The sequence below is a fragment of the Corvus hawaiiensis genome, chromosome 6, assembly GCF_020740725.1.
Source record: "Corvus hawaiiensis isolate bCorHaw1 chromosome 6, bCorHaw1.pri.cur, whole genome shotgun sequence".
Lineage (NCBI taxonomy): Eukaryota > Metazoa > Chordata > Aves > Passeriformes > Corvidae > Corvus > Corvus hawaiiensis.
In genome coordinates this window covers 54513703-54540793 of record NC_063218.1, presented here as the reverse complement: position 1 = coordinate 54540793, position 27091 = coordinate 54513703, and the positions used below count along the sequence as shown (strand labels likewise).

Here is a 27091-nt window from a genome sequence, read left to right as displayed (position 1 = left end):
TTTTGGGGAAAAGGGGGTTAATCTTTATACTATACTAATAAAATATGCCTTTGCTGTGGCCTGTGCTCCTGGGGGGGGTCCTAGCAGAGGGGAGGTGCAGGCTCTGGTACCCACCAAAGGGCATCCAAGCTGGCAGCAGCAACAGCTACCGTGTTGCTTTCCCTGCCTATCTCTCCCTCTTCCCAACCACAGTTTTTCCCCATGATTCTCATTTAAAAGAAATACATTTACAGAGATCATGCAGGCTGTGCCTCGGGCCTCCTCTGGAGAGCAGCAGAGCTAACAGGGAAAACACAGGGGGCTATGCCTCTGGGTATGATCCGAACAGTGTCTGCTGTGGATATGTGATGGAAATTGTCCTGGCCTGACAGCCTTTGGCTGGTGGCAGGGCTGGATGTGCTGCATCTTCCCTGTTTTTCAAGATCCTTGCCCTGTTTGCAGCTGGCTGGCCACTGAGCAGAGAAGGCATGGAGAGCAGGGGGAGTTATTCATTAAGGTATGCAGTGGGTTGACCCTGGCTGGGTGCCAGGCACCCACCAAAGCCTCTCTATCACTGCCATCCACAGCTGGACAGGGAGAGAAAATATAACAAAAGTTCATGGGTTGAGCTAAGGATTGGGAGAGATCCCTCACCAAGAACTGTCAGGCAAAACTGACTCGAAGTAGAGATGTTAATTGAATTTATTACTAACAAAATCAGAGCACCTGTTTTTTGCAGAGAGGCAAAAACCCCTTAAAAACATCTTCCCCCCACCCTTCCCTCCTTCCCTGCTCTAACTCCTCCCCCCACAGCAGCACAGGGAGACGGAAGTGGTGGTTACAGTCAGTTCATCACAGGTTGTTTCTGCTACTGCTCACGGAGAGGAGTCCTTCCCATGCTCCAGTGTGGGGTCCCTCCCACAGGAGACAGCTCTCCATGAACTTCTCCAGTGTGAGTCCATCCCATGGGCAGCAGTTCTCCACAAACTACTGCATCGTGGGTCATTCTTCCACAGGGTCAGTCCTTCAGACACAGCCTGCTCCAAGGTGGATCCCCCACGGGTTCACAGGTGCTACCAGGAAACTTGCTCCAGTGTGGGCTCCTCTCTCCGTGGGTCTGCAGGTCCCTGCACAGGCCTCCTTATGAGCTCACAGCCTCCTCTCAGGCATCTCCCTGCTCCAGTGTGGGGTCCTCCACGGGCTGCAGGTGGATCTCTGCACACCCATGGCCCTCCATGGGCTGCAAGGGGACAGACAACCTGCTCCACTATGCTCTGTACCACAGATTGAAGATTGAGGGGCAGCTCCTGCCCCTCCCTCTCCACTGACCTTACTGTCTGCAGGGCTGTTCCTCTCACATATTCTCACCCTACTCTTCTCTGGACCCAATTCCATCTGCCATATTTTTTTCCCTTCTTAAATATGTTATCCCAGAGGTGTCACCACTATTCCTGATTGGCTCAGCCTTGGCCAGCAGCACATCCATCTTGGAGCTGCCTGGAATGGGCTCTGCTGAACGTGGGAAAAGCTCCTGTCAGCTTCTTATAGAAGCCACCCCTGTAGTCCCCTGGCTACCAAAACCTGGCCATGCAAACCCAGTACAAGGTAACAGAGAGCTTATTTCAGCTGTGTGGGATTTGGAATGAGGTTCAGTTAGTGACAGGAGGAGACGGCATAGCCTCAAGCTGCACTGGGGGGGTTAAGATGGGATATAAAGAAGAGTTTCTTTACAGAGAGAGTGGTCAGGCATTGGAAGGGGCTGTCCAGGGAGGTGCTGCAGTCCCCATCCCTGGAGGTGAGGAATAACTAGGCAATGGCATTCAGTGCTCTGGGTTGGGTGACAAGGTGGGGATCAGGCACAGGTTGGACTCGATCACCTTGTGGTAGAAAAGCTGGGCTCACACTGAGCTGAGGCACTGCCAGTGTTTGATCCAGAAACTCAAGGGAAGTAGAAGATACAGTGGGGAAGATGGGCTGGGTCATCTCTGGTATTCTGCCTCATGCTTCTCAGGGCAGAGTAGACCATGGCTCCTTCCAGTTTTGGACACAGCTTGAGGTTAAACAGAGACTGTGTTTGTGGGGCTGCCCACAGCGTGAGGGAGCTGTTTGCTTGATGAACACACCAGGGACATGGTGTTAAAATCTGCGAGGTAAAACTGTGGAGGGTCTGTGGGGCCAGCTGGGCTTACAGCCCATCCGCCCAGGGAGCCACAGCCCCGTCATGGGGCTGGGCTGTGGTTAAAGCAAATCTTGCCTTGTCAAGAGAGGTCAAACCACACCGAGAGGTGCAGGATGTGGGAGAGGAACTCATGTTTGCACAGCACCTCAGTCAAAGCAGTGGCTCTCCCCGATCCTCCACAGGGACCTGGGTGCGGTGGCTTACCTCCAAAAAAGATGTCCTGAGTCCTGCTGGGGCTGCCAGATGGGATCCTCAGCCTACTGCATTGCTGTGGGACCACTGGCTCCCTCTCAGCAGCTCCCTGGAGAGCCCCTCTGTCCCCTGCTCTGTCCCGCTGCCTGTCCCAGAGGAGGGCAGGAACCCTCACCCCACTTTCAGGGCAGTGGGGAGCATGTGTGCTGGTGTGTATGTGGGACAGAGGATGTGGTTTCCTGCCTGTGGAGCTGGTCCATGAGGGGAAGGGAGGCTTTGGTAATCTGTGGGAAGGATGATGTTTCCCTCCCGTGCTGGGCTTTGAGCAATTTCAGTACAGGGTGACACATAACGAAAGTGTCATCGCGTCCTGGTTTCACTGTACAGAGATGTGCTGAAGCCAAGCCCTGCGGTGATGCTCCATCCCTGTTCACGAGCGTCCCTCCTGCTCCTGCCTCCCTCTTGAAGCCCAACACGAAGTGTTACTCAAAATCTCTGTGTATTCCCGCTTGCTTCAGCCTCCCCAGGGCTCCCGGCAGCAATCGCCGCGGTTCAACGCCGCTGCTGGAGCACGGACCTGCTGCTGTGTCACCTCCGCGTTCCCACATGTGGGTGATGAGTCGGTTTCTTTACCAGGCTGGAGTGAGAGCCCACGGAGCCACACGTATCCGCTGTCACGGGTGCAGGCAGAGAGGACGCGATCCCTGCGTCCTGGCCGCTCTGTCGCTGCGTCCTGCCTGTCAGCTGCCCGCTCCTCCCGCACAGCTGTGCCGGCCACGCTCCCCTCGCAGCGAGGCACCCGCTCCTCCCAGCCACGGCCCCGCAGGAAGATTAGAAAGAGATTTCTTTTCAATCTATACAAGAATTCACAACTGTGAAGGGGAGACAAAAACATTCTTGAGCCGAGGGGACAATATTGTGCGAGGGAGGCCCGGGGGGGCTGCGGGATTACTGTAGCGCAGCCCAGGGTCGCTCCGCTTGCACCTGCTGTTTGCTGAAAGGCTGATGCTGAGCAACAAGCAGCTGATGCTGAGGCCCAGTTGTCAGCCTGAATGGGGAAAAAAAGGCTGGAGCAGCGTGCTCGCCAAAGGGAAATGGCAGGCGGCCCAGTGCCAGCGGGAGGAGGGAGCTGGCGGTGGGGGGACAGCAGCCGGCTCTCCCTTGGCACGTGGAGCTCCGAGCAGACCCGGAGGTGTGGGTATGCCTGAGGATCTGTCATTCCAAAGGCATCCAGGAGAAAGGGGATGATCCTGAACCTCTAAAGAGGTTGAGGAGGTTGAGAGCATAAGCTCTACCCAAACCACCCTGCTCGCTCCAGCGCTGAGCTGTCACAATGGGCAGGAGATGACGTCCCCGCCAAACCCAAAACTGAAGTAGCGCTGCTGCAGGACATCCTACCATTGGCTACTGCTGCCCCCAGGCAGGAGGAAAGATACATTTCAGGAAGAATTTCTTCATGGAAAGGGTTGTCCAGCATTGTAATGGGCTGCCCATGGAAGTGGTGGAGTCACCATCCCTGTAGGTGTTCAAGGAACAACTGGACCTGGCACTCAGTGCTCTGGTCTGATTGACAAGGTGGGGATTGGTCACCGGTTGAACTGGATGATCTTGGACATCTATTCCAACCTAAATAATTCTGGACTTCTCTGATCCTGCAGTTTCTGCTCACAGCCCCCACTGGTAGGGACAATGACAGCCAGACAGATGTGCCCTGCAGCAGGAGGATCAGAGTGGCACTTGGATCACTCAGATGTGCTGAGGCACCTTGATCTCTTCGGGCTGTACAATGAGCACTGAATCATCCTGCTCAGCTCATCCATGGAGCATCCCCCACGTGGGGCAGGGCAGAGAGAGAAGAGGGAATTTCTGAAGGGTGTCTCTCTGAGCTGAGGGGCTTGGCACACGCACAGCCCCCTCCTCTGTGGGGCTGTCTGGTGGCAAAGCTGGGACTGCCCAGAGGGGGATTTTCCAGCCCTCTGCTGCAGCTGCCTCCATAAGAGAGGCAGGAGTGAGTGTGTTTTCCTGCAGCTGTTGGCGGATGGAAATAATCCACGTGCCCTGGGTGTCTGCAGGGTGAAGGGGGCTGTACTGGATCGATGTTCCCCCTGTGAGCCAACCTGTGCCAGGGGCATTAGGAAATACACAGCCTGTGTCCTCTCTGCACCTCATTGCAGAGCTTGGAGCTTCTTTGGAGGGATAACAAGCCCAGCATTGGTCTGAAGGAAAGGAAAGGAAAGAGTGGTAGCTGCCTGGTCTGTCCAATGCAGAGGAGAAAAGCAAATGGTTATTTCTGCAGCACAGCAGGGTCCCTACTGTGATTTAGCGCCCAGGTGCTCCTGCTGGCATGAGGATAGGGAGCTGCACAGAGGGGATGGCCTGGCCCCATCCGTGCTGACCAGACACGCTCAGGAAATCCCCAGGGATGATTTCTTCTGCTTGGGTATGCCCAAGCATAAGCTTCCAGCACTGGGAGCCTCTGTGCAGCTCCCCCAGGCCCGGCTTCCCCAAGGAGCTGGTGTCGCATCAGTGCTGAACGTTCTTGCCCGGGGCTGGTGTTCCCAAGAGCCAGCGTTTCCAACACGGCTCCGTAGAGCTTCCTCGCGGGACCATGAGGATGTGCGGAACTTGAGACTGGTAAGGTCTTTCCTGGATCTTTATGGAGACCATCTCCCGCTCTGGGGGCAGCCCTGGCTCTCACATCCCTGCTGAGATGGGACATTGCTCCCTTTGTTTGGATCACTGTTCCCACAGGAGTAGCCAGTATCCACCTGGGACTTGGTACTGGTTTCTCTCCCACAGCGGCAGCTGTGTCACAGCACGCAGGAGCACCCATACTCCTGTACTCTTACTCGGCCTGTCTTGGAAAACTGGAAGTCTTCCTGCAGCTTCCACAGGCTGCTTTTGTTCTTAGAAAACCTCCTCCATCTCTATCTTCTCTGTGGCAGTGTCTCCCCGGAGCCATAGGCAGGATCGAGCCCTTTTTGACCGGTGTCCTTTCCACACAGGTCAGAACCTCAGCACCTCTGAGCACCCCAAAACTGCTGCTGGCAGCGCCTTGGGTTCCCCTTCCTCTGCTGCCAGTCCCGGGCCCAGCCGGAGGTGAACATTCTCAGAGCACTCCTCAGCAGGGGCAGCAATCCTTTGCCTCCTGCTTTTTGCTTGATTTGCCTTAGCTTCCTGGTCGGGGTGCACTGGAGGGAGGCTGTGCTCTGGCATGGAGATCATGCCAGGAAGGTGTCAGGAGTCACAGACAGGCAGATGATTGAAAAGCCAGCACACTCCAGCAGGGCTGGTTTGAGTTGCAGAAAAGCTGATTTTGGTGAAATGCAAAAAATGCTGCAATTTCAGGCAAGTCCCACCCCTGGGCTGTGGTTTGTAAGGGCAAGGGTGGCACTGAGCCCCCAAAACTCAGGTCCTTGGAAAGGCATAGGGCAGAACCAGCCACAGCATCCCTTGGGAAGAGAGGTCCCATGGATCAGCAAGATCTTGGGATTCCAGGGAATCCTTGCCTCCAAGGAAGCTATGGGTTTGCCAAGGGAATGTATTTACCCCTGCCAGATAAGCACCTTCCCCACCAGAAGGACTGGGCCATGCTAAGGGGTTAAGTAACTTGCCCAAGTTCACCAGGGTTGTCTGTAGCAGAGAAGAGCAAAAATCCTGTGGGCTCCTGAGTCACCGTCATTTCTGACCCATCTCGTGATTAAAAAATGCAGTTTGGTGCTTCTGGGTCTGGCTTTGGTGTCCAACAATCCATGATTATTAAGCCTTTCTCTGTGAAATTAAAAGGTGTTTTAAATGCTCAACATATTCTCTTCCCTCCCAGAGCCCCCGGATAACACAAACAGGTTCATTTCTGCTCCAGGTGGACCAAGAGCAAAATCAGCCTCATTTTCCTCTCCCTGCCTGATATTGAGGTGGGATAAAGAGGCAGAAAAGCCACAGAACAGCGAAAAAGAAGAGGCTGAGCCCAGTCTGCAGGGAAGCAAGTCACTGCTGTCCTCAGACCAGTATCTAATTGCTGCATCTCTTCTGCCTGTGCCCAAAGAGCTGATCCCAGGTGACTCCAACGGACAATGTCATTTAAATCAATTATCTCCCTATTTGGAGCCATCCACCCTCTCCCTCCTTCACCATACAGCCACGAGCCCCATAATTTATTCATCCTTGGCTGCACTTAAACATCTGCTCCACTGCCATTTGAGTTTGGCAGAGCATTAGCTTTAAAATTTCATGAAACATAGTGCAGGTGGCAAAATCAGAAATTAAGGATTACAATCACGGCAAAGCCGGGTTGGTGGGCCGGCTCTGGCTCAGGATAAGAGACGCCAGGAGAGCTCCTGGGGATTTCATGCCCCTCAGGTGTTCAAATCACATTTTTGTTCCCTTTTCCCAAAGATTGGGGGGATTTTTACATCACTACTGCTCTTAGGTGGATGTTAAAGTGAGGGGAGCATCTTGTGCTTATTGCTTCTTGGGTTTTGTTGCTCCGTTGCTGCTGCCACAAAGTTTTTCTGGCCAGGGGGTTGTTTTTGAAGGGTATGTGTCCCCTGAAAGGTGCCTGAAGACATCTTTGCCCACCAAATTTGGATTATCAGGATTTAATGATATCCTTCACCCCAGCTGTGCTTGTGGGAAGAAGGAACCATGCTGGAACTGTGCCACAGTTCCCTCTCCAGCCCTAGGGATGGGCTACAAAGTAGGGATGAGGTGCTAGAGCAATGCTGGTTTTAAGAAAAAATCAGAAATCCATGTGTCCCCAGTGCCTGCTTTCACCACAGAGCCACAACCCTCTAAAACACGTTGGTTATCCGCAGCAGTTCCCTGTGTTTATAGCTAATGAAGAGAGCTTTGGAAAGAAAATATTTGCTTTAGCAATTCCTCTTTCATCTATTAACCCAGTTTCCATCGTTGCACGGAGCTGAGTCGGAGGGATAGAGGAGCAGGAGGGAGGGCAGGGGGCTGGCTAGGGAGGTTAGAGGGAATTGAGAGACCTCTGTGCCTCTGGATCTGGCACTGACGATGCTGAAGAGCTTTAGGATCCAGCAGTTTCTGAGCCATCAGACATCCTACCCTGCAGAGGAGGAGATCAACTCCTACTCCTCTTCCCAAGTGTTAAGAGGAAGACCAAGGGGATTATTTAGTGCTTGGCTGTGCTTTGATGCCTGGGAAGCTTCTGGAGTATGGGGGGTTTTAGATCTATTGAAGCACCTGGCAGATAACCAGGTGATAAAAAGCCAGTGTGGGTTTTTCGCACAGAGAATTCTCTTCTTTGCTGAGGAAACTGGATGTGTGGATGAAGAAGCCACCACAAATGAGACATATCCTGACTTTAGGAAGGCTTTAGACCTCGTGTGACGTTTTGGGAAGGAAACAAGGCTGTTTGTGCTGGACACAGACTCACTGTGCTGCATGGCTTGCTGGAAAATTCTCTCCCAAAGGCACAGCCAAGCTCCAGCCTTGGCACAGCTCTGAGGAGCTTCCCTCCACACCAGCCTCCTGTTTGGTCCCCTGCATTCAATCTGCCTGGATAAAGGGTGTTGTTTTAAAGAGAGGGACTGATCAGCTCTCCAAATCCAGTCTCTGTGCAGCAGGGAAGGACTTGCCTGGACACCACCAACCCTCAGTGCTGGGTGAAGAGGCACCAATCTGGGCAGTCCAGGGCTGCGCAGGTTCTAATGTGACAGAGAACAGCACAACGAGATTTGGTACAGAGATGATCCACTCAGACCCAAATTTAGGGCAAGGCATAGGAGTAAACATGCACTGATGGAATTTTCAGGTTAGGCTTTGAAGTCTCAAGGATAGGAGGAAGGGAGTAGCCATTTCCAAGGGTATGAGGCTTCAGTTTTATTTGGTTTATAGAAAGAAAACAGGTGGGGGGAAAGAGGGTGACTTTTAACCAGTTTTATCTCCACAGGTTTGGACAAGGCTCCTATCAGGACCTGCCTTGTTCCCCATTTTAGCTTTGAAAGTTTGTACAGCTCTGGATTCTCACAGGCAAACTGAACTTTTCACTGTAAGTGACACTTTTTAGCAACGTTTCCTCCCATGAGCTCTGAAAAGTGCTTTTATGGGATGGGGGCTGGCTGGAGCCCATACCAGCGTTCTGAGGAGACCACTGCCCTGATTCCCCCTGGTTTTGGGGATAAGGCAGGGCTGGGGCAATCTCTGACCACAGTAATGGATTAAGGAGGATTTATCAGGGCTGCTGCTCTCAGGTGAAGTTTGGGAAGTTCTTACCACACCAGCCCCTCACATCAAAATGCATCCTCAGCACCCCCCAGGGATTTTTGTACTTCAGAAGTCTCCACCAGACCCTGCCTAAGCCCTGGCACAGACTCGAGGCTGCGAGGAGCCCCGGGGGTGGGTTCCTGGGCAGGAAGCCTGTTTTGGGGTGTCACTGGGGGTGAGGAGCTGGGGACAGCGGGATGGGACCTGGATGGGGATGGCAGTAGTGGGGAAGGCTGTAAATAGGACAAACCCAGAGGGACTATCAGTACCTGAGGACCCCAAGGTACAGATCCAGCACTTCCAGGAACCTCCAGGATTGCACAAGGCTTCATTTCCAATTCAGAAACCAGGTCCCTGTGAGTGCGGAGCTGTCACTTTGATGGAGTGATCCGTAACTTCGCTGGCTAATTGTCAAAGCACAGCACTCAATCCAGGGCACTCTTCCCTCGGGAAAGTGGCTTCTCCTACCTGAACTGGCAGGAGAGCAGCCCCAGGAATTGGGAACATTGCATCATTCCCATGGCAACAGTTTGGGAGGCTGAGAATGGAGAATTATGACTTTGTTCCCCGTTCTGGCACGAGAAGCTGGGCTTTACGGGATTAAGCAGATCCCAGCTCAAACATCCAGGGTACCACTGGAGGGAATAATGAATAGTAATAGCAGAATAAATGGGTTTTGATCCAAGGCTCTGTCCAAACAGTATGAACAACCCACTTTGTTTGCGTTTGGTCGGTTTCCAGGCTGAGTGTGAACCTGTTGGGGGTTTCTGAGCTGGGACAGGAGCAAGGCTGTGCCACCATTCACTTCATGGACACTTCTGAGGAATAAACTGCTCATTAAATGTGAAGCCAAGAGTGATCACTATCATCCAGGGTCTCCTGAATTAAAGTTCCCTTTACTCCAGGCACCTTCGTATCTCAAAAGAGCAGAAATCTTCCCACTGCAGGAATACTTTGGTGGACTACAAGTCCTCACGTGAGGATCTAATGAGGATATTTGGGTTAATGACTACTTTTGCAAGGGCTGCAGCAGCCAGGACATTGGGATAAGCCTGTGGCTGAGCCCAGGGCTGTGGCCCCCTGCAGCCATGGGACCCACATCTTCCCCTGCAGCAGCTCCCCCATTGTCCTGCACCCTTGTCATCTCTCACTTCATCTCATGGGAAGATCCTGCCATTGGACATGTGGACAGGACCTCAACATCGATGGCTGTGGTGGGTCTGCCTGTTTTCCAGCTTTTTGAGCATGGCTGTTCTTCCCCTGCTATGGTGTCTCCGCACCAGGGTTTTTCTGTGCTCTCCCCACAGCGCCAGCACTTGCTCGACAATCCATCCCCTGACAGCCTTGTGCATCCCATATCCCTCAAAACCCATCTTGTGTTTCAAAGTCTCGAGGAAATGGTGGGCTGACCCTTCCTTTTTTCCTTTCCTTTTTCTCTCTCACTGCTATCAAACAAGAGTGAGGAAAGATGTAGGAAAGGAAATTAAGGAGGTGCTGCCCACCCAGGGCACAGCGTTTTCTCCAGCCAATTGCACATCCTCCAGATCCATCCCCAACCCAGATGACTCTCCACAGCATCTCCAAATCCCTGAGCACGGCCTGATTTACTTCCCATAGGAGACACCATCACCAGACAAACCCTCCTTTGCTCCCATCTCTCCCTTTCTGAGTATTTGTTATTTTAAGCCAACCCCTCAGGGATTCCATTTCTGTGCAGAATGTGGGGATTTAGCCACACTGCCCATGTTAATGCTAATAGGATTATCATAGAATCATGGAATAATTTAGGTTGGAAAAGACCCTTAAGACCATCGAGTCCAACTGTTCCCCCAGCACTGCCAAGGCCACCACTAAACCATGTCCCTAAGAGGGAGATTTGCGCAGGGAAACTCCAAACCTTCCCACTGAGTGCCTGATGTATGGCCAACAAGGGATGGAGATGCAGCAGCTTCAGACTGTGAGTTTGAGCCCAAATTCACCCTCCAACCTCTGGGATGAGGCAGAGGATTAACAGATATGTGTGTGTATTTTCCCCCAACATTGAGATGTTGTTATTGTATTAATGAAGATTTTGGAGCTTTTTGTGATGTCCCACAAAAAGCCCATGGAGATATTAGTTCCTCCTTGTGCTGATCTTGCCTCCAGCTGCTGAAAGTAAGGAATGCAAAACAACTCTCGGGGCTGAAAACATCTCTGAATGGGACTCTGGGTGGGCCTCAGGGTGCTGGACATCTTTGGGAGCCTGGGGACAAGGAAAGGGTAAAAGCATCCAGGAGTGATGTTTCCTTTTCACATAGGAAAATAGGAATGTCCCTGTGTCCCTGTGCTGGCAGGAGTGTGAAAAGCAGACACATCTCCCCCACTGAGGAATGTCCCTGTCCCCATGTCCATGTGCTGGCACGAGCTCCCACCCACCTGAGGGACACAAAAGAGAGATGATTTCCTGCTGATGCAGCTGTTTCCTCTGGAAATGCAGATTGGCTGAGTGGTGCCTTTGGGATTTCTTATTAGGTTTTTCCTGTATTAATTCTGTGCAAGGAGTTGTACAAGCAGGCATGGGTTTGTTCCCACTGATTTTTCCAAGCCGACCACAGCTGAAAGTGTTTGCCCCAGCCCAACAACCCACAGAGGGGCAAAGGACCAGTGCTGGTTCTGCCGCAGCCCATCCCACAGCACAGATGGTCCCATAATTGCTACTTGCTTTCCCATCCTGACTTTCTGGGACATGTGTTTTGCATTGCGATCCCCTCAGCCTCCCTAGTTTTGTGAATCACACTTCATAAAAGAATGGCTACCTTGGGAACACAAGGCAGGACATTTATCCTTCCTATGCATATGAGTTTGTCACTCCCTGCCATGGCCCAGCTCATAAAGCAGAGTCCTTGCTTTTAATCTGGATTTTGCAATGTACTGAAGCACACACATTCACCTCCATCCACCATAACACTCAGGGACGTTCTTAACTCTTAGTCCTGTGATTCTCTGCTTTAATTTAATCCAGTCTCATTTCCTGACTGTGCTGGTCCCCACTGAGGTATTCTCATTGTCCCTCTGTTTTTCCCTCCATCAATAAATTACATGTATTACATCTATTATATATTCCTTACTAAAGCACTTTAAAATGTTAAGATGAGAGGTGAAATAAGAAATAGAACACAGCAATCCCCTTTCATTTGCTGAATTTCCTTGGCACTGCTGCTTCATAGCCAATATCGGATATAAACAGCATGAACTTTTCTAAAACTAAAATTAATTAAAATAAATGATGAATTAAACCTTCGTAGCAGCAATGGCACCAAAAAGTTGCAGATGAATCTCTGAGACACAAATACAGTAATTTGGATTTTTCCAGGTAGGTAATGAGATCCTGTATGACACCTCTGTGCTGGCAGAGCCCTCTCCTCCAGCCTGAATCCCTCCTGGCTTCTTCTGATGGAAAAAGGGGAATATTTCACCCAGCTAAAAATGAGCAAATGCTGATGTTTAAACAGAAATCTCAGAGGAAGCTGCCTGTGTAACCACAGCTGGTTTGCTGCAGACCTGAACACTCACAGCCAATTTGCTTTTTTGGTGTAATAGAATTCCAAGTCAGTCCATGGAGCTCCACCAGGGATTCATTTGGCCTTTTGCAGTTACTGGGTTAACCCTGGAAGGGGGAAGGAAAGGAGAGGACCACCAAAACCCATCTCTTTGACAGCAAGCCAGTGCAGCACCAGCACCTTTTCTGCAGATACCTCAGAAGGGATGGGATCACACAGCTGGATTAGGGGATGTTTCTTGGTGGGGGAGATGACTAGAAAAGGCAGGATCCCCATGGGATGCAGCTGAGATGTGCTGAATTAAAGACTTTTTAACCCAGCCCTGTCACTGCAGCCAGACAGGGGCCACATAAAGACCCAAGGATGGGTTTATCCCCATCTGTGGCCACAAGGCTGTTTGGGAAGGGGGGGGTGGCCATCCTCCCCCTCACAGATGTGTTGGGCTCTTCCCTGCAGCCAAGTCCTTCCCTGAGGCCCGACCGAGGAACCAGTCAGTGCAGGATCCTCCACACTGCTGCTCTTAGTGTGTGAGCTTACTCGGATTAGGGCTGTTGCTTAAGCTTCCATGCCTGTTTGCAAGCTGCTGGTGGAATGGGAGCTTTCCATCAGTTTGTGGCTGTGCAGGAAGCTCTGGTGTACCCAGGGATGCACTGCCTCCCCATTTGGATTAAAAAGAGGTGAGGCCAGCCTCCTGCCAGCATGGCCACCGGAGCTGCAGGTTCCCTTTCTCTGTCCTTGCAGCACTGCTGGGGGGTTTTTCCTCTTGATTTCCTGTGACTTTTTAAAACTCACCACAGTTGTTCCTGAAGGTCAGAGAGCTCTGAGTGTGCTCTGGGGTGTGCAGTGCAAGCACCCTTCTCCCAGCCTGACCCGCAGTGAGATGCTGGGACTCTTCCCCATTCTCCTGTGGGACAAACAAAGTTTTTACTCCTGAAACTCAGTCAGAAAATGCTTTTCCCTGTTTTCCCTGTGTTAACAGTGAAATCCTCTTTTTCCTTCTTCCCCTTTAGCGCTGGCTCAGCTGTGTGTGTCCCTATCCCACCCCAGTACCTGGAGGTGAGGGGTGCAATGAGGGACAATCCCTTAATCCCTGCTGATTCCTGGCCCAGCTTCCCCACAGCCACAGGGCTTTACAACCCCTTTTACCAACAGGTACAACCTCAGCAAGGTGCTTCCACAGCCCAATTTGAGAGTTGAGGACAAAGATCCTTGTCGTGCTGCTGTTCAGGCAGTCTACAGCCCTGGATGTTATCCCTTTCCCAAAAAACAGGCCAGAATTTGAGGTAGGAAGATCTCACGTCGGGGCTTTGGTGGTTTGTTTTTCCCAGTTAATAAGGGGAGAAAAAGCCCAAATGCTGCATCTCAGCTGTGCTGCCACCTGACAGAGGCTGGAGCCCAGCAGACATACAGACATATTGTTCTGGAATCAGCAATTAGCTTCCCATTTTTCCCCCTCATCCCTCTGAGAAAGGGACGAGGAAAGGCCCCACTTCAGAATAAATTAGTTTGTCAAAAGAGAGGGAGCTCTGCAGATGGCTCCGTTGTGCTTCCCACTCTTGTGCAGCTCTGGAGCACACAGTTCCCCATCCTCAACCTGTCCATTGTCCAAATGTTCTTCTATTCCAACCACCTGGAAGAGGGAAGGTGGCCTCACCTCCACTTTCCTCAAAAAGCAGCTGTTAAATTATATTTGTCATCACACTTCAGCATGAATTTTGCCCAAGTGTTTCCCTCTAGAACACTGTGACACTGTGGGTTTACTCCTTGAGTTGCAGGGTGGTTTCACAACTTCAGAATTCCCAGATTTCTTCACTTTTCTGCTTCAAATATCACTCTGTTTAGCTATGGGAGTCTGAGGTGGTAGATTTTGGAAGCCACTTGAACATATCTAACAACTGGAGGAAGTGTGCTCTGTGTAACACCAAAATTGAACTCCCTCTGATCTCAGAGTGCTGTGGTTTCCCTCCTGTTCCTGTGGCTCACAGCAGAGGGAAAAACTCCAATAAAATATCATTTTTAGGGAACAATTTGGCAGCACTATGAGCTGCCTTCACTTTTCAGGTGGGAAGCAGCTCTGGTCTGAGCAGACAGAACCTTTGTACTCATGGAGTGGCTCTTGGTGATGTCTAGCTGCATTAAATAGAGCCTGGAAACATCTCATCCAAAGGTTGCATTTCCAAAGGGCAGCAGTGAAATGGGATAATCACAGAATATCCTGAAGTGGAAGGGACACACAAGGATCATCCAAGTCCAACTCGTAAACAATATCAGAGAGTTTTTAAGGAGAGTTGCCCTACTGCACCTTGAGGGCTTCCAGGAGTGTAGCTGTTAAGGTTACTTATTTTTCCCTGCTCCATCACCAACGACTGGTATTTGTTTCAGGAATCAGTGTCTCCAAATAGCTGAATTTCCCCTCAATCTTCTCCTGTGTAACATCTGGATCCTGCAACAATCATACCACTGCTTGATCCTGCTCTTGTTTGCAAGATCCCTGTGGACCACTGGAACAAAGAAGGAAGTATTTCAGACTCTTAGGTCTCCTGCAGTTTAGCTGAATTTCAGGCAGACCATCAGGGTCTCGCTCTCATTGTGTGTGTATTTATCTCCTGGAGCCACATGGCTTGTTCCATGTGCCAGGTCCTTCCCAGCAGTTTCCCAAGCTTAAAAGAAATATCACAAATTCGGTACTGGAACAGGCTCCCCAGGGAAGTCGTCACAGCTCCAAGCCTGCGAGAGAGCTCAAGAAACGTTTGGACAATGCTCTCAGGCACATGGTGGGATTTTGGGGCTGTCCTGTGCAGGACTGGGAGTGGGGCTCGATTCCTGTGGATGCAACTCAGCAGATTCCATGATTCTATGGAAAAACCCCATTCTGCAACTGATGGAGAGGCTTCAGTGATGGGGACTGTGGTACTGCTAAAGATACTGATCAAATAACTTCCAAGGCTTGTTGGGTCTGCTTTAGGGCTTTAAACTCATTTTTTGAGGAAAAGATGGAGTTTTCCGTATTTTCCATTGCTGCCATGTCTCACCTGTTGGTAAGACCATGGAAGCCATGGACACCTGAGTGTCCCAGTGAGGACAGGTTCTGTGAGGAAGCTCTGGGACACCTGAGAATTCCCTGTTGGCGTTTCCCCCCCTAAAATGCCACGGGATATTCCCCTGGTGTTGACTCACAGGGCTGCTAAGGGACAGCCACCACACAGGGGCTGTCCATGGCCTTTCCAGTGCCCATCTCGAGGTGGGAATGATGGGCGTTCAAACCCGCTCTGCCTTGTGCCTCTCCCCCCTGGCAGCACTCAGCGGAGCTCCCACCGGACCCCCGGGACTTCCAACTTTCCCAGAGTTTGGATGCAGAGCTCAGTTTAAGTGTGACTGCCCCGGGATGCGCCGGGCACACCCGGGAGGTGGGAGGGCGTCCCGGGCGCCTCTGAGGGACCCATGGGGGGATCCCTGGCAGGCGCGCGGGGCCGCCTCACGCCCCCGTCCTGTGAGGGAATCGCGGCCATCGGGGGCGCCCCCGGTGCCCCAGCGGGGCGGTTATCCCGGTTTTCCCGGTTATCCCGGTTATTCCGCGCCACGGGCCGACGGGCGGCAGCGTGGGGGGCTCCGTGAGGGGAGTGGGGGGGCCGCCGGGGGGGGCTCGGGGCGGGGGCGGGCGCGGCGGCGATTGGCCGGCGGCGGCGGGGAGAGGCGGCCGTGATTGGCCGGCGCGGCGGGGCGAGCGGCGGGCGGCGCGCGGCGATTGGCTACGGACGAGGAAGCAGGAAGGAGGCCGGAGGCGCTCGCGGCTTGCGGGGAGTTCGCGGCAGCGGCGGCGGCGGCGCCCCCGGTCCCTCCTCCGGTCCCTCCTCCGCCCCCTCCTCCGCCCCTCCCGGCCCCTCCGCCGCCCGCTCCGGCCTCCGCCCGCCCGCTCCGCGACGCCCCGCGGCCAGGGGCGGGCGGCGGCGGTGGTGGCGCCTCGTCCCCATCCCGCAGCCGAGGAGGCGGTGGCGCTGACGCAGCAGCAGCGCGGAGCTCGGGACTCGCGGCGCTCCCGCCGCTGGATTTCTCCCCCCCCCCCCGGGGCCTGCGGCAGCCTCCCGGTGAGTCCACACGCGGTCCCCACGGCGCCGGCTCGTCCCTCCGCCCTCGGGAATTCCGCCGGGCCGGGAGCAGGTGCCGCCGCCCCGGGATTTGGGGGGGCGGGGGTACTCGGGGCCACCGGGAACTTCCCGCGGCGGCGGGGGAGCGCCGGGAGGGCACGGCGGGCTCGGCGGCGGGTGGGCCGGGCCGGGCCGTCGTTACCCCGCGCGGTCCCACCGGTGCGAGGCCGGATCGGCCCCGCCGAACCCCCTCGGGCTCCTCCGCCCCGGCCGCTCGGGCAGCACAAAGGCGGCGGGGCCGGGCCGGGGGGCCCGGGGGAGTTGCGGGGCTCGTGGCCCCGGGGGGCTCCTTGCCCCAGGGGCTGCTCGCCTCGGCATCGCCGGATCGGGGGCGATTCCCAGGGAAAGCCGCCGCTGTCCTCGGCCGCTCCGGATCTCGGAGCTGAACCGGCGCTGCCCGGCCGGGAGTTGGCACAGGACGGGCTGGCTGGGGGTTGGTGTTTTGGGGCTCCCCACGCCCGAACGGGGCGATGAGCCCCTCCTCTGAGGGTAGAGCGGGTGAGTCCGTCGAGTTCCCGATGGTTTGCAGGATGCGATGCCGGGCGGGCTTTGAGCCCTGTGTCCCTGTCAGGCAGGTGCCATCGAGCCTCTTTGGGGGACAGCACCGCAGTTTTCATTTCCATCGTGATTTTCCCCACTTGCCGTGCGCTCCCCCGTGGCTCTGGACATCTCTTCTTTCCTGCCGGGTGCTCCGGTGGCCGACGGCTTGTTTCCTCTTCTCCTTTTGTGTAGCGGTGGCTCCTAATGGAGGCAGCTCCGCTGGCTCCCTCTTTTCCAGCTGCTTCTACGAGGCGCAGGAGCCAGCACATGTGACTGGGCAGATCTCGGGAAGACTAGCAAGTGCTCCCCGGGCTCCTGCTCGACAGCCAGCCCCAACACGGGGATACCCACACCCCGATGTCCCTTTCCCTGCCCCGGCACAGGGAGACACGGGAGCCTCCTCTCTTTCACAAGAGCAGCCGTGAAAACTTAAAAAAGACGAGCATTTGGGATCTATTCTGTTTGCCTCTCCCCCTCCCCTCTCTCTTTCCACGAAATGCTTATCTGAAAGAGGTTCTGGTTGTGTTTTGTTTTAAAGAATCCAGCTGCCCCTCGTGCTCGCTCTCCATCTGAAGTCATCATTGTCAGAAGCAGGCGAACCTCAAAGCGAGAGGCTTTGCCGGGCTTTTGCTCGCCTGGTTAATTGATCTGTCCATCAGTTTGCCACAATTAGCGAGTGCTTGCTCCACGCTGAGGGGCTCTGTGGTGTTCTGGGGGACTCGGGGTTGTATTTTAAAGCTTCTGGTCCTTGTGGTTGTGAGAAAGAGTGACACGAGCTGCGTGATAGACTGATGCTTTTGAAATCTTAATGTGATTTAAATACCAGCACGCTGCTGATTGCTTTAGCAGAAATATCCTGCTCACATATTCATCCCGAGCCATCCTTCATGTTTGTCATGTCCTGGCTACCTGAATCGTTCCCGAGCTTCAGCTGGAACTGTCTAAATGTTTGCTAGCGATAGGAAATCTTGTGTTAGTGTGATTTACCAGGACATTTTGGATTTAAACATTGATTTCAGTTTGTTTTCCTCATGAACTCAGTGCAGCATTTCCAACTGCTTTCCAGCTGCTCTTCTCAAGCAGAGCAGGAAAGTGTAGCACTACTGATAGGTGTAAAATCAGCTGGAAAATGCCAAACTTGCGGGGGAAAATAATTCCGTGAACTTTGTGTGAGTGGATCCTTTCTGGATGCTTTGTTTGCTGGGGTTGATGGTGACAGTTGCACAGAACAATAAAATGCAACTTAGAAATGTGGGGTTTGGGGGAAAACCAGTCACACCCTTGTGTCTTGAGGCAGAAGTGTTATTTTGGAGGCCACTGACGTGTTCTCATCCAACTGAATCATTCAGTTAAATGTCGGTGTTACGTCCTTCTTGCCAGTTCATCTGCATCACCTTTCTGTCACCACTCTGGAAGTCTTAGAGTTTATTTGGTTTTTTTAACCAATATCACAGGACAGTTAGGGTTGGAAGGGCCTCTGAAGACCATCCCCACCTAGAGCAGGTGCCACAGAAATGCATCCAGGTGGGTTTGGAATGTCTCTGGAGAGGGAGACAGCCTGAGCAGCCTGTTCCAGTGCTCTGCTACCCTCAATGGAAAGTTCTTCCTCCTGTTGAGGTGGAACTTGTTGTGTTTTAGGTGATGCAAGTTAGATTAGTTTGCTGTGGTGGTGTTAATCGCTCTTGTGTGACTCGGAGGCTCTGTGAGACACGTGTGCTGGTCCAGTCTGTGGAGATCCGATTTAGGGAGCGCCTGGCCATGATTTGGGGGGAAATCCACCCTTCAGCTAAAGCTTTTCTAATGCTGCTGCAGCACTGAAAATAAGCCCTTAGCAGCAAATCTGTCCAAAGTAAACAATTGAAAAATAATTAGGAATGGTAGGCAAAGCACGCTCGCTGCTTGGCATCATGTTCAGATCACAAGCAAATGAATGAATGATGAGATCTGGCTCTGCAAAAACAGGAAGGTGTGCTCAGATGTGCAAATACCACATCCAAAAGGAGCTGTGTGGGGCTTTTTTTGCCCCATCTCCCAGTTAGTTGTCCCCATTTGGACATCAGGAGGGATTTCTTCATGTTGTCAGGCATCGGAAGGGGCTGCCCGGGGAGGTGGTGGAGTGCCCCTCCCTGCAGGTGTTCAAGGAAGGACTGGATGTGGCACTCAGTGCTCTGGGCTGGGTGACAAGGTGGTGGTTGGTCACAGGTTGGACTCGATGATCTTGGAGGTCTTTTCCAAGCTCTCATTGATTCTGGGATCTCAGTTAACCACAGGGATACACCTTCTGGAAGCAGCAGCAGCGGAACAACCCCCACATCGCACCCAGCCAGCCGAACTAAGTCACAACTGTTGTGTTGATAATAATAAATGAAGGAACATTTCAGATGACTGGGAAATACAAAAAAAAAACTCGCTAAAAATAAGCAGCCCAAAGAAGTCATAAAGCTGAAAATAGCTTCAAACACAAGCTGTGAGCTGGTAGGGGCTGGGGTGGCTGGGCTGTGACAGAGAGGGATGTGCTGCGATCCCAGCGGATTTCCCCATCCAAGGGCTCTGACTGTCTGGTTTGCTCTCCTTCTTGAACTCACAATGTATTTATGTGCCTGTTTCCAGCAGCTCATAGGTGAGCTGGTTGTATTCCCAGCTGCAGATTTGGGCTGTCTTGAGCTATTCTCCAAGTGTGAAGGCTGGAAGATGTTGCAGTTTTGGTTGCAGACATTGTTTAAAGGGAAGAACAGGATGTTTTGTGGAGGATGCTCAGAAGGAATTGTTCCTTGTGCTTCATCATGAGGACTGGAGGTTTTGGGTCCTTCAGCAATGATCACAGCTGTCCAGCATGGCAGCTCCTCTTTTATTGGGACCAAAGACATGGATTTAATGGCAGAAAATACTCAAATTCACTGCCAGATTGTTGCTCTGAGTGAATGAGTTACCTGTAAGAAGACCATCACGATTTAACTCTCTGTGCTTTCACACTTGTACTGGCACCTAATATCCTTGAAATGGGGAAAACACACTTAAATTTAAAACTACTGGGTTTATTTCTTAAAGACAGAAAGAAACGAGATTGTCCAGTTATTGCCCAGATTTGCTACTTTAGCATGGACCTTTTTTATAAATAAAGTAGAATAAAGTAGAGTCACAGTAATGTTTCATGTGAATAAAAAAAACCCATTAGAAGAACAAGACACTAGAAAACTTTATCATGCTCACTTTTATCAAAATTTTATCATTCAATGAAGTGAAATGAAGGACTGAAGTTACTAAAAAGAGAAACCAAGGGTACCATTAAGGAAAATAAATATAAATTTGATTTAAAATCAACTCATTTGGCCCCTGTTCTCTTGCCCTGTCAATATTTGTGCCATTGGAGTTTAATTGATCTGTTCCATGTTATTTTTTTCTCTGGCCGTGTGGGCGAAACCCATATAAAATCAGAGTATGGAGAGCTGGCAGGATGTAAGAAGTGAAGTCAGCTGAGGGAACTGAACCTGAACCTCTTTGTGAAATCTCTGGTCTCTCAAAATTACAATTGTATAATTTCCAAAGAATAATTTGAGCTAAATCATAGTGGAAGCCCCTCAATGGGGATGGCAGTGATGCTCTGCTTCTGGAGAGAAGTAGTTGAAAATGAGTATGGCTGCTCTAGAGGAGCAGTTGTTTTCCCTTCAATCTGCTGATTATTGATATACATTAAATTTCAGGACATCTTCCATAGAGGGTGGGTGGTTATTAACTCCACATGGGTCAAAAATAATTCAAGGGACGCTGTTGATTTTGGCCTGATTTGTGATGCTCACATTTGGCAGTGCTGGGTTCTTGCTGCTTGGTGATGGGCAAACGCATGAATGTGTCTTTCCTTAAATTAAAAAATGTGGGAATGAGCAATGTAACACCCTGCGAGCCTGGTGGCACTGGGCAGTTCCCCCTGGGGTCTGAGCTGCGCCGGTATCGTGCAGCTAAATAAACACTATTAAATGGGGAGGGAATGTGTGTCACTCCCCGGGAGCACGGCGTGCTCGGGGCCGTGCCGTTGCGCTTTTCCCACGTGGCACGGCCGGGAATGCTGCTTTTATCACCTCTTATAGAAGCTCTGACTTAGATCTGAGGTGCATTTTCAGTAGAGATGTCTGGCTGGACCTTGTCTGAGGGCTGCTTGGAATCCCTTGTTTTGTCATTCTTCTTCCTTTGCCGTTTAAAATTCCCAGTGCTTTTGGAGACTGGCAGCACAGGATTTTGAGGGGCGCTTGCTGTCACACGTGTAGCCAGGCGCCGTGACAGGAGTCTGGTGGCATCGGCAGGGTGTCAGCTCATCCCATGGGATGGCACAGCCGGCACGGTGGTGCTGGGAGCAGGGAGCCTTTGGGATCCACGTGCCTTGGGGCTCCCTTCTTCCGCTGCCGAGAGAAGGGGGATGCAGCCCAGGTGGGATATTTCTCCTGCTGTATTCCCTGGGCACTGCCCTGTTGTGGGTGGAAGCGCTCCGGGAAAAGGCACGTGGAGCGGGTGGGATTTGTGTTAAACGTGTGGTGCTCAGGAATAAGATGATGCTTGGGCTCTGAGCTGCCGGGTGCTGCATTCCTCGTGTCCCAGTTCTCCTAAACAAAGGTATGACTAAAGAAAATGATGATTTTTAGGTTTTCCCCCTTTGTAAGGCACATCACAGGAGCTCTCACTGGCACCCATTGTTCTTCCAGCAGTTCTTGAAGGGCTTTCTCACGCTCAGCTTTGAAACTCTGCAGCTCGGCAGCCTTGATTTTTATTTTTTTTTTAAATGAAAGATCTTGGCTTTTAGAGGCTGCCTGTATCTCAGTGTTTCAAATTATTTGCGAGGCTCTTAGAAATAAAAAGCAGGCGTTTTCTTCGCATTGATTTGAATAAAACTGCTTTGCTGGCAGCTGATTTTTCAGTGTCTGAATTATCATCCTTGAAATAAAATTCCAGTGCTAAGGAAGCATCGAGATCCCAGGCATTGCTTCCTACTCACACCGTGCCTGGCCTTCTATTGTTCCTTGCCTGTGGCCTGTGGGAAGCACGGAGAATCGGGAGCTTCAGCCAGCCTTCCCGCAGCACGGCATTATCCGGTGCTTGTCTTCATTGTGTCTCCGAGTGCCTGCGGAATACCTGGAATAGGCTTAAATAGACAGTGGAGGAGAGAAATGGGGAGTTCCGGGATGCGAGGAAAGGATGGCTGAGCTGAGTTTTGGAGGCAGGAGGGAGCAGGCGCCGCGGGGAGCGTGGCCAGGCGGATGCTGCTGGAGCTGGGAGCACCCTCGCACTCCCAGCCCTTGCATCCTTGCCGGGCAAGTCCGGTAAACTAACGAGCATCTCACCTGGAAATGGATCGAGGGCCGCATCCCTGAAATCCCTTCGGGAGCACTCGTTCTGTTAGGGCACTTGGCAGGTTGAGCGTGTTCTCGCTGGCTCAGGGCTGAGAATTCTGTGAAAAAGAGCAGGATTTGAGACAGGGTGGAGAGGAGTATTGAGGTCTCTGCTGAGGGAGGATGGGGAGGCACCGGGGGGAATGCAGGCAATGAGGATTAAGCTGCAATACTCACATATTGATAAATATGGATGGTTTGGAAGGAGGAGAAAGCAGGAAAGTGCAGGCTTGTGGAGGGAACTAGTAGGCAGTAGGAGGTTTATTTTTAATTAATAAAAAACTCCTAAGAAACAGATGCAGGAGGCATGTTTGGGTTTGTTCCTTTGTTCAGCTCAGCCAAAGTCAGTGGAAGGATTCAAGGTTGGAGATGGCTCAGAGTAAGGAGACAGAGCAGCTCTCTCCAAGGTGAGCAGGATAGTAAAGAAAAAGGATTTGGCAGCTATAATTACATGTAGAGAGAGGAAAAAAGAGATTTTATTTAAAATTCTGGCTAAATGCCAGGTGTCAGGATAGGTATGGAAATCCTGACTTGTGCAGGTAAATCCCAGCCTGGGAATTCCTTAGGTTTCAGCAAATGGCACAAGCAACAGAAGCAAACCAGGCATTTTGGGGATTTATTCCTTAAAAATTCCTTGGTAACCCTGACGCTGTGGCATGTCCCTAATTCCTGGAGGTGGTGATTACCTGGAGGTGGCCCTGGCAGTAGTCAAGGATGTGATGGGCAGAGCACCTGGTAAGGGGGACTATGCAATGATTGCTGGCTGCCCCCCTTTTCCTTCCCAAGAACTCTGTCATCTTGTCCTTCCTAGATGCTGGATTTCATCAGGGATCTCTAGGGATGCAGTTACTGGGGATTTCTACTGTCCACCTTGTGTTTTGGTTGGAAAGAGGTGAAACCTTTCTGTTAGGACAGGCAGTGTGGTTGGGAAGCACTGTTTTAGCCATTTTCATTTCTTCCCGGTTCTGTTTCTTCCCATATAGTGGAAGAGGACCCAGGAAATAATTCCCACTTGAGAACAAATTGCCAGCTTTGCTGAAAGTGCAGTCCTGACACCTCTGGGGCTGTAAAGAAGTGATACAAGTCCTGTCCCTCTCGGTGTCTGTGGGTCAACATCATTTACCAGGAATAACTTCAGCCTAGGGATGAAGTTTTGGGTGCAAGTGACTTAATTACAGTGTGGATGGAGCATCGCTCAGCCCACGTGTGATCTGCAGCAGTTCTCCTGCCTGAAACCACTAATGAGCTTAAGAACTCCCCTGTTTTCTCAGCGCTTAACAAAAATTAAATCCTTCCCTCCCAACAAAACGGGTCGCGTGCTCGGCCCGCTGCTTTCATCAGGAACAATGGGTGAGCGCTGACCTTCCTGAGATGCCACCTCAGAGCTCGTTACTGAATAATTAGGGGATCCTTACCCTTCCCACAAAGCTCGGGGGTTGTTTTTTGTATTGATAACGTGACATATCCCAAGGCTCGGCCTTGAATTTCAGGCGCTGGGCTGTTCCAAACTCCATCTGTCCACTAAGTGAATGTCAATCCAATTTAAGCTTGCATATGTTTCCAAGGAAACCATGGGAGGCAGTGGGGAGAAATGGATCATGGAGGGGCAGGGAGGTGAGCGCAGCAGCAGCGCTTTGACTTTTCACTATTTAAATATAATTAAACCCCAGTTCACTGTAATAACCTTACATAGAGCAGTGTCTGGAGGCCTTGAGGGTCGGATGGTTGCTCTTGGAGCAGCCTGTGTAGTGTGTAAAACAACCACAATGAATTTAAAAATAAAAAAGGAAAGTGGCTTCAGGTGCTTCCGTGAGGCCTCAGTCCAGCTCACAGAGCTGGATCCCAGAATAATTTAGGTTGGAAAAGACCTCTAAGATCATAGAGTTCTACCTGTGGGTGATCACCACCTTGTCAACCAGACCAGAGCACTGAGTGTCACATCCAGTCATTCCTTAAATACCTCTAGGAATGGTGACTCCACTGCTGTTCTGGGCAGCCACTTCCAATGCTTGAAGTCATGGGTTTGGGTAGTGAGGTCCTAATTTTCCTGCTCTCAGGCCAGAAAGCTCATGCAGCCATGCAAACACCTATCCAGCCTTCAGCTGAACAAAGCAAGCTGTGAATGGACCCAAAGGAGTCTTCATAGGCGTATTTAGACCCCCACAAAAATATAAATGGAAACTGTTTAGATAAATTAAGATCAGTGTCCTGGTCATGTTAAAAGAGCCAGGTTGGACAAGGCTTGGAGCAGCCTGGGTTAGTGGAAGGTGTCCCTGCCCATGGGGGTTTGTTAATGGGATGATTGTTAAGGTCCCTGCAAACCCAAACCATTCCAGGATAAAACACCTTAATGCTGCATGCTGGTGTACTTGTGTTTGGAGGGCAGTAACAGTGACAGGCCTTGCCTGGGGAGCAGGAAAGCCGCTGAATATTTAGATATTTGTTCCTGATCCCTCAGATCAGCTGCAGGTACTGAGGCTCCCCAAGGGCTCATCCTTCACCAGAGGTGTGAGAACTTCCAGGCCCATCCCAGCTCGAGCAGAGGCGTGGAAGGAAAGCTGTGAGATGTCACTGAGCAGGAGGCCCCAAAGGTAGTTTGGGGTCTGTTCCTTTTGCAGACCCCATGTCGACCACAGCAGAGACCTGACAGAAGTTGTGGCATCTTCTGGGAAAGCATCACTCAGCTCTGCTGGTGCTCCCACATGTGTGGCAAAGTTGTAAACAGGGTGGGACGCAGCAGAGCTGGAGACTCAAACACAGACTTTGTGCTTGGTTTCTGTTCAGAAGAAATGAGAGTTTCTCCCTCACCCCCCGCCCCCCCTCATTTCCAGGAATTCATCTTGAACTGAGAGTTAAAATCCTGCAGAAGCCAGGGCTGTAAGTCTGCCTGGCTTTCTGGAGCAAAGTGTGTTTCTGCCTTTTAATACAGCTGTTAAATAAAATGTTTATCTAAGTTATTGAAATGAGCAAGGAGCTAGCTTTGGAGCTCTAAAATGGAATATTATCTGTCATTTTCGTTTGAAGAATGCTGCTGCCTTAAAATGTTTTACTGTGACAAATAGCTGGAGCTGAAATTCTAGTGTCTGGGGATATCCTGCGTAGATACATCTCTCCTTGTGCACTGTAACTGCAATCTGAGGCAGAAACTCCTCAGCTCTGAGCTCTTTGCAGCTGTTGTCCAGCATCAGATCCTCTTTGGATCAAATCTCCCAAGATTTGGACTGCCAGCAGCAAAACTGGCCAAGGGGAGGTGTGTGCTGGGCACAGGCACTGGGTATCATCCTTGGGCCGAGCTGTGGGATAGCAGGGGGGTTCTGGCTGCTTGGGGGGACTTTGCAGCACATTCCTCCTTATCAGCTGTTTACCCTTCCATGCTGGGCACAGCCTGGGAAAGCAGAGCTTGCTGCAGCTTGCTTGGATCTTCCAGCAGCTCCTGGAAACTTCCTACCACTTCTCCCGACATTCGACCGGTAGCTGCGAGCGTCTCCCGCTGCCACTTTGGCTCTGCTTCAGCTGGCAGCTCGTGCAGCTCAGGAATCCCTCTGGGATCGCCTCTCCCGTTGCATTTCCCGTGGTCTGGCTTCCCATGTTGTCTCGTTGTACCCCACTCCTTGGAGCCATTCACTTCTGAACCATGTGCATCTTTTACCCTTGTGCTCCTGTGCTGATGACTGGGATGGATGAGGGTGGTTTTCCCTTCCCCATCCCTCTGATCCACGTGTTGAACACCTCAATGTACAATCAGTGTTCTCAAATCCTATTGCTGATAATGAAGGGATTAATTCTGATTATTTTTTTGTTTCTCCACTTGTCAGTGCTAGGAGTTCCTCAAAAGTTTTGCTGTTTTCTTCCCTATTACCTATCTCCTCAAGGTTGGAGGAAGCACGTCAGGGGTTGGTTTTGCAGTACCGGAGCATCCTTTGGCATCCTTTGCTTCTGTAGCACTCTTCTCCCCACTACTCAGCACACCTGGATGTTTTGAAGCCACAGCCTGACTTCAAGGGACCTTCCTGAAAATCAGTCGAAGGCACCTGTGGCATTTCCATAAAACTAGGCTGCACTGCTTAAAAGCTTTGTGGGTCCCCAGAGGAAGTTGTAGTTAGGCTCTTTTGCCAGAGAGCTGATGGTTTATCCTCTGGAGTTCCCACTGGCTCCATGGTGACCTGCACTGGTGGGAGAACAGAAATGTTCAACATCCCCTCAGAATTCAACCTGGAACTCTGGGGACCAAGGGTGTAACTTAGTCATTGTTCCTGACCATTCCTGATGCTCTTTAGTCTGTTTTTCCTCCTGGCTGTGCAAGGGGCAGTGAAATCCAAGTAATATTTTGGTGTGATGGAGTTTATATGGCCCCCCTTATTGAAAAAGTCTCATCCTAGCCCTGGCTTGGAGAGCTGGGTGTGTTTAATTGCTGTCTTTCCGAACGGCCAAGCGGCGTCACGCACGTGTGGGTCGATAAATGCACCTTAAATGAGTGCATATAAACCAGGTCACTCCCAGCACGGGCTGCAAACCCTGTCCAGTCTATTTAAAGGTGGTATTTGTTGCCTTGACTGATCAAACCTGGGACACAAGCAAAGGTGTGTGTTTAAATACACCTTTAATGATGTGGGTAAGGGATGAAAGAGCTGGGGCAGCTCTTAATGGGAGTTAAATGGGCTCTCACGGAAGCAGTGTTCCAGTGAGCTGGGCTTCTCCTTGTCTAAAGTGGCTGAATTGCCTGTGTTTGCCTTGTGGTTCCTGGGATTTTAACATGTTACAGCATCCAGCTCCTGCTTGAGTTTTCTCTCACCAGATTTCTGATCTGTGCCAGCTGCTGGTTCCTAGAAAGGCTCCTCTGGCTGTTCTCGGGACCTTTGTCAACACAGAGTCCCTCTGCTTCCTGGGCTTAAATGATACAATTTGATA

The 27091-nt window shown here is 51.5% G+C and overlaps 1 protein-coding gene across 2 annotated transcripts in view; it reads left to right on the top strand.

Annotated features, from left to right (window-relative positions):
- Positions 1-16035: 16035 nt before the first annotated feature.
- BAHD1 (bromo adjacent homology domain containing 1) overlaps positions 16036-27091 on the top strand; it is a 36156-nt gene continuing 25100 nt past the window's right edge. Inside the window, exon 1 of one of the 2 annotated variants that reach the window (XM_048307586.1) lies at positions 16036-16205. The gene's annotated coding sequence lies outside the window, so the exon portion shown is untranslated. The remainder of the gene's footprint in view (positions 16206-27091) is intronic. The other variant, XM_048307585.1, reaches the window with a different exon arrangement.